Consider the following 6,788-nt stretch of genomic DNA (forward strand, 5'->3'; position numbering starts at 1 on the left):
CTGCTCTGCCCCGCACTGTGATCTAGAAGACTGAACACTGGGGAACTGCATCACCCAGCCTGTCTTGCCCTCTAGTTTTTAGCGAATGGATTCAGCTAATGGGAGACAGTGAAAGGACTCCACAGGGCAGGAGGAGAGAGTGGTCAGGATATTTACATTCCTGTCTAACTTTGCTGGAATACCGTTGGGCAATAGCTGTGATCCTCTATTCAGGCCCACAGCTCCATTAGTTAGCTCCTCTTAGGTGGTATATTAATTTTCTGTGCTGATGTATTTAACAAATTACCACAAACTTGGTGGCTTAAAACAACACAGATATATCATCTTACAGTTCTGTAGGCCAGGAAGTCCAACAGAGGTACCAACGGTCTACAATCAAGGTGTTACCAAGGCTGGTTCCACAGTGAGGGCTTTAGGGGAGAATCTATATCCCTACCATTCTAGGGGCTGCCCACATTCTTTTGCTAATACTGCCCTTCCTCCAACTTCAAAGCCAGCAATATTGTATCTGTGACCCTTCCTCCCTCCTCACATCTCTTTGACCTTCTCAGGGAAAGGTTCTCTGCCTTTAAGGACTCATGTGATTAGGCCAGGCCCAAGAGGAGAATCCAAGATAATGTCCGCATCTCAAGGTCCTCAACCTTAATCATATGTGCAAAGTCCCTTTTGCCATATAAGTAACATAGTCACACATTCCGGAGATTGGGGCACATCTTGGATGGTCCAATCTTCTTTTCACTACACATGGGTTTAGTCTTTCCTAGTAACTGTTACCTCTCTTTCCCCTTCAGTCCTACAAGTGGAGATGGCTTTTTTGATGTTGCATGGTCTCATCATCTGTGTTGGTTTTCTTACCCTACCCTCAGCTCTACATACAATTTCTTCATTATATGCTCTCCTATTGTCCCTCTGAGCATGCCATATGATTCTTGCAGGACCCTCTGAGTGATACCACAAAGCTCACTCACCCACTACAGATAAAACCGTGTGGCTGGGGTCCTGCTGCAGTTAAAAGGCTGTTGACAGTCCCATTAACCTATGATAATCCTCTGCAAAGTATGAGTTACCAGCTGTCTGCATGAATTAGGACCAGTTCCACCCACCACTTACTTTCCTTATACACCTGTGTGGGTAAAGAGTTGAGATGGATTTGCATACCTGGGAAATTATTGGAAGAGGTGGCTTACTCAGCAAAGATGACAGCTGTGCAGCTCTACAACTTTAAGCACTACTTAAAGATCAGTTCATCTAGTTCCTCCTTCACAACCAGAAGGATGAAGGACCTGCATTTCTGCTGGAAAATTAATAAAGTCAAGGCTCTATTGGCTCTGAGAGCAAAGCAAGCGATGTTCATGCCAACACATTCTTCCTCCCAAAGGACTTGCTCCCTTATCCTTCCACCTCAACACAATTGCTTCATGATTAAAAATATCTGCTTTGGCAAGGAACAAACCTGGGTTTGAATCCAAGTTCATGACTTGGACAAATTACTTCACATCTCCAAGACTCAGTTTCCTTATCTGTAAAGTGGACATAAATTTTATAGGGTGGATGAAAGATTCAGTGGGCTATATAGATCTAAACATCGTGCCCAGTGCATAGTAAGCTTAATAAATTATTGGTAATTGTATTAAATCCTGCCCATCCTTTAAGGCCAAGGCCAAATATTCACCTCCAGAAACCCTTCCTAGATTCTTCCAGTCTTCAAAGTTCTCCTTTTCCTTTAAATTCTTACACACTTTGTAGCTAATACAAAACATATTTAGCACATCTTACACTAAGACCATAGCATCCTTCAGAGCAGGAGCTATGTTTTCTGCTGCTTTCGCATCTCCATTTATGCCTAACCTACTTGGTACGTATAGAGTAAATACTCAGGAAACATTTATCAATTTATAATCTTCTGGATGGATTGCTATCATGAAGAATACACCTCCTGGAACTTTCTTTCAGCTGCCTCTGGCTCCATTTGTCATTCTGAAGTCAGAGGAGAAGGTAATACAGTACCTATCTATGCAAGGAAACAGCCTCTCCTCTTATAAAGTCACAGAGGTGTCTGGCAGTTTCTAAACCATGGAGCATGTTCCTACTTTTAAATTTTCTGCCCCAATACTGTGTGAGGCTATGTGTTATAATTTTGACTTAAAGAAAAATGGCATTTTCTATACTCCTCATATTAATCTGAAGAGTCCAGGTTATGTTCTAGGAACAGATGAGCTCAAGATCTCAGTTGCTTAACAAAGGTTTATTGCCTATGCAAAATCGGATGCAGATCAAGGTGATTCTGTAGGGCATCCATCCTCCAGGCAACCTTACATTAATTCAGGCTAATGCAGGATTCACCATCCTCAAGCTGCACTGTCTAGAACATGCTGCATTCTGAGTTGTTACTGTACAAAAAGAGAATACTAGACAGCCTTGCACTGACAATTAAACCCTTAGTCCAAAAATGACACAAACCACTTCTGTTTACAATCCAATGGTCCGAACAATAGTCACATGGCTCTAACTAACAGCAAATGACATAAGAAACTGTGACCCTTCCATTGGTCTGGAAGGTGAAGAGAACCAGATAAAGGTGAGCATTTGAAGTCTGTACCACACTCCTGAAAACACTTGTCCAACTCTACCTTGAATGATATTTTTTTTCTCCTCCTAAACTACCAACCCCTTGAGGGCAGATATTCTATCTGATCCATCCCTAAGTCTACCCCCCACCCCCAATGCCTTTCTAGCACAATCCTGGCACACTACCCAAACATATTTATCAGGTTCATTCCTTTTTTTTTACCAAAACATTATCGAATGCTTACCACGTGCCTGGCATTGTTCCAGGTGATGGAGATATGGCCTTGAATAAAACATACATGTATCTATAACCTCATAGATAACTAAAAACTTAGCTTTTAGTGTTGAAGGAAACCAAACAAACAAAAATGTAGGTAAAATGTACAATAAGGTGACTGTTGATGAGTCTTACAGAGAAAAATAAAACAGAGAAAGAGGATATTAAATATATATGTGGCCAAGATGAGAGCAGATAATGGCTGTGTTGAGCCCAACAAGGATGAAGAATGGCCAGGGAGTCTTGGGTTGCTTGTGGTGACAGAGATGAACAAGGATAAAGACCTAACAAGATTAGTCTTGGCCTTCAAGGCACGTGGTGGTAGTGAGACTGTGAGTGTTGACAGTGGGAGGAAGAGGTAGGGTTCTTGCCAGAATCATAAAAGTTTGGAGATTCTCTTCTTGCTCCTCCAAACACTGATGTCATATCCAGAAAAGAGTTGAAGTTTCTGATTGTCCTCTTGACATGCTAACAGAGGCACAGAGATGAATGAGAGGGCATTTTAATGGGAGCCCATGCATAAATCAAATTGATTTTCCCCATCAAACATTTTTAGGCATTTAAAAAATTTTTCTTTTCCTTTTTTGACTCAAATAGAAATTCCTAATAGCATCTGTGGAGTCCATTAGGGTGTCCTTTCTTAAAGCTATTAATTAAAAAAATAATAATAATAATCTGTGAATTAAAGGCTCCTTTGAAGAATGCGCCTGCTGTGTTGATGTTTCTGTCATTTTTCTTTCATGCTTTTATCCTCTTCACCCACCCAGATAATCATCTGGACCATGGTGCTTGTGAATGCCATGTTGATATGTATCTTTTGCAGATTCAACTGTCTATCTCATGTGGGTGATCTTTGTCCAGCTCCTGATAACCATGAATTTTTCTTTAAAAGGATGACTCTTCAGAAGCTCCGATCCTTTTTATTAACATCTATGATACTTAAATCTTCCTCACAATAATAAAAGGAGAGTAGGGAGGCAGGTGGCCCACTTCTGACTCTGAGCCCCAGTTATTGAAATTCCTTGTATGTTCTTGAGCTCGGTTTCCTCTTCTGAAATGTTAAATTGGTGACATGTGTTTCCTTTTGTTTTTTAACAGTGGAGCAGACACATATTATTATTAGCCCCATTTTACAGATGAGAAAACTGAGAATCCCAGCAGTTAACTTGTCCAAGGTTAGACAGCTAAGAGCTGGTTGGTTTGCTCACTAGTGTATCCCAAAGACCTGCAGTACCAGGTACTCAGGTACTAAATAAACGTATTTTTAATGTATGCATGTATAAACAAATAAGCAAAATCAAACACAGAATATTTGAGTTTAGAATCTATGCCCCTACTTCCTAAATCCTTAGAAAAATGGTAGCTTCTACACAAACAAGACTATTTTAATCTCTAATTTTCCCATACCCAACCCATTTGCTGATGATGTTCATTCACAATTTAGTCTTAATTGTCCCCTTAGTGCTTAGCGTGGATAATATACACAGTGTTCCTGCCCTTACTATTTAGTAGACTGTAATTTGAGACTCCGTTACAGTTTTTAAAAGAGTTTTTTAAATTGGTTGCCTTTAATCACCCTGGGCTTGCCTTGGGCCACTGGTTCTCAACGGGCAATTTTATCCCCCAGCAGATATTGGGTGAAGACACCGATGGTTGTCACCACAAGGGGAGAGGAGTGCTATTGGCATCTAGTGGGTAGAGGCCAGGGATGCTGCCAAACATCCTACCTCATCTGGTCATCTCCCCGCACAAAGAATTATCCATCCCAAAATGTCAAGCGCAAGAAAGAGAAATCCTGCCCTAGACAAAGTAGAAATGATGCAGAGGAGGCTCATCTTGCTGGTCTGTCCCTCAGCATTATCCCCTTCGCCCCATCAAAACTCCTAAACAGACACATAGACGAAGATCTGACAATTAAGTTCGTGAATTCATCCTAGAAAAAGTGCTACATACCCCGTTGCTGAATATCACCATGGTCACCTTTGAAGTATTCCCCTTGGGAAGCTATGCACTGACGCCAGCGCCTAGTCCACCCTTCAAAGCAATTTTGGAACTCTTTATCTGAGATGGTCATCAGAGCTGTCATCATATTACCCTTGATGTCCTGAATGTCATCAAAATGTCTTCCTTTCAATATTTCCTTTCTCTTTGGGTAAAGAAAGAAGTCATTGGGGGCCAGATCAGGTGAGTAGGGAGGGTGTTCCAATACGTACAGTTATTTGTTTACTGGCTGAAAACTCCCTCACAGATATTGCTATGTGAGCTGGTGCATTGTCGTGATGCAAGAGCCATGAATTGTTGGTGAAAAGTTCATTTCGTTTTCATCTAACTTTTTCATGCAGCCTTCTCAGCACTTCCAAATAGTAAACTTGGTTAATTGTTTGTCCAGTTGATATGAATTCATAATGAATAATCCCTCTGATATCAAAAAAGGTTAGCAACATTGTTGCAACAAGTTCATGAACTTAATTGTCAAACCTCTTATCTCCAGGGGCTTTATGTTCAGCTCTCTTCTGGGATGCCTTTATCTAACCACAACTCATTCTTCATATCTTTCTGACCCCTTCAAAAAAAAAATCATTTTTCTTTTGATCCCATTCTCTAAGAAGCTTGCAAGGTGACAGACTAAGCAATCTCATATACTAAGTACTTTTAACTTAGCTTTAAGCTTAAAATGAGTCAGATTGGCAATTACCCGTTGAATGGATGAAGTCTTAAAACAATGCTTAGAATAATATTTTTCTATCATATCCCCCCTTAAAGTACAATATTTTATTTTCATTGACTAAATGGAGCCCATCCTCCAGCCTTCTCATCTAAGATGAAAGTATCCCAAGGGACCCACCCCCCACCTCCACCCCAGGATAGCAGGTGCATAGTCAGAAGATAAGGAAAAAAGTTTAATCTCCCCAAACTGCCAAGAGTTTTCCTTCTAATTAAGAAGAGAATTCTGAAACTCTGCATAATTTAAAATACACTTCATGCGCTAATGGAAAAGGACTAAGAATAGAAATAAACCTTTGCTATAAATAATCAATGCTATCAAAATGTCATGGTAAAATGCTCCTCTGATAGGGACAAAGACAGATAGTTTTCCAGGGTTTTATCTGGAGAGCATTAGGCTGTGCACCAGATGACTTCTTACTCATTTTATTTATTGGTTTGGATGTCTCTCTCCAACTACTTCCATAAAAAACTCCATCTAGATTCAAAGTGAAATCATACATACACACAAACACACACACACACACACACGACACAATATACTGTGTGTGTGGTGTGTGTAAAACCAGAGCAAAACTAGTCCAAAGAGAAATGGAAAACATAATAGCTGTTGATGGGCAATTGAGAGGGTTCACACTTGTCTTAAAGTCTTTATCAAGTGATATTACAATTATTTGTTCATGTGTTTATCATGCCAGGAGACTTTCTACTCTTTGAAAACATTTTCTGTCTTATTAATATTTGTATTGCATTTGCCCAGCACAGCAGCCAGCATACACTAGGGGCTCAATAAATGCTTCTTGCTACCATGAATGAATGAATACCTGAGTTCACTAATTTCAGTTAACTAAATCTCCAAGTTTCCTGGAAGCTTGAGATTAAAAACAAAACGAAAAGCACACGAGGAAGAAAGAAATGATGTATTTTTATGAAAGAAATATTTGGTAAACATATATTGCTGAGATTAAATCTAAGGAAAGAATAGAATAGTGTGGAATTATTTCAATGAGTTAAGAAAGAAAAAAAGAAGGAAGGAAGGAAGGAAGGGGAGGGGAGGAAGGAAAGTAAAGAAAAAGAAAAGAAAATAATACAAATATGAGTTCATGGCCATTTGTGTACTTTCAAACAACCCAAATTTGAGTGACCACAATGAGATGTTAAACTTGATCCTAAGATTGCAAAGATGAGTACAAGAAAACCGCAGCCCTTATAATACTTG

The sequence above is a fragment of the Rhinolophus ferrumequinum genome, chromosome 12 (genome assembly GCF_004115265.2).
Source record: "Rhinolophus ferrumequinum isolate MPI-CBG mRhiFer1 chromosome 12, mRhiFer1_v1.p, whole genome shotgun sequence".
In the NCBI taxonomy this organism is placed as follows: domain Eukaryota; kingdom Metazoa; phylum Chordata; class Mammalia; order Chiroptera; family Rhinolophidae; genus Rhinolophus; species Rhinolophus ferrumequinum.